This window comes from Myotis davidii, unplaced genomic scaffold, assembly GCF_000327345.1.
Source record: "Myotis davidii unplaced genomic scaffold, ASM32734v1 scaffold290, whole genome shotgun sequence".
Taxonomy (NCBI): domain Eukaryota; kingdom Metazoa; phylum Chordata; class Mammalia; order Chiroptera; family Vespertilionidae; genus Myotis; species Myotis davidii.
Genome location: NW_006285049.1, coordinates 5,400,085 through 5,400,876, shown reverse-complemented (window position 1 = coordinate 5,400,876; position 792 = coordinate 5,400,085). Strand labels below are relative to the sequence as shown.

At 38.4% G+C, this 792-nt stretch overlaps 1 protein-coding gene across 2 annotated transcripts in view; it reads left to right on the top strand.

Moving 5' to 3' along the window:
- IRAK4 (interleukin 1 receptor associated kinase 4) overlaps positions 1-792 on the top strand; it is a 24,598-nt gene that overhangs the window by 1,181 nt on the left and 22,625 nt on the right. The window contains exon 1 of one of the 2 annotated variants that reach the window (XM_006755532.2): positions 188-433. The exons of the other annotated variant lie outside the window; for it this stretch is intronic. The gene's annotated coding sequence lies outside the window, so the exon portion shown is untranslated. Of the gene's footprint in view, positions 1-187; positions 434-792 lie in introns of those variants that run through there. 2 annotated transcript variants of the gene reach the window in all.

Sequence of the window (792 nt, the reverse complement as noted above, 5' to 3'; positions counted from 1 at the left end):
AGACCCTCACCACCATGCTGAAAACCGAGCTTAAATACAGCTCTGTGCATTTATTTTTTTAATGTGATATAAGAATAACTTATGCCATAAAATAATTATCCCTGCATTTTTTTGATCACCTGTTATTGACAGGACTAGGTCCTTGACGTTTGCTGATTTTAAAGCTAATAGCAACTCTTAGGTATTACCATCTCTGTTTTGCAGATGAAGAAACCATGGCCCAGTGAATTGAGTTATTGAGCTGGTCACAGCTGGTTGGTGGAAGAGCTATATTGGAACCCAGGCCCATGCAACCTCAAAATCCATCTTCCCTCCATCTCTCAACACTGTCTTCCTCTGACCAGAGTGCTAATGAAGCACAGTCTGAATTAATTCATTTGACAAGAATTTTTTTAATCCTATCTGGGGCACAGTCCATTGTCTGTTTCAGAAGGTGCGTATGAGTGGGAAGGCGTTGGGTTCCACAAGCTGACATTGGTTTTAGTATATTTCTTAGTGATCAATTTACCTTGTATTCTTGTCTGAGTTGTCTTGTTTGAAAATGTGAATGATGTTCCTTTACCATGAAAATCAATGGTATGGGAAAATAGTCATGGAGATATTTATTTATTTATTTATTTATTTATTTATTTATAAGCAATATTATTTTGATTTTTAGAGAGAATGGAAGGGAGGAGAAGAGAGAGAGAAAAACATCAATGTGAGAGAGACACATCAACTGGTTGCCCCTCACATGCCCCCCTGACCAGGGCTCTGGATCAAGTCTTAATGTACTGAGGTACATGACCTTGC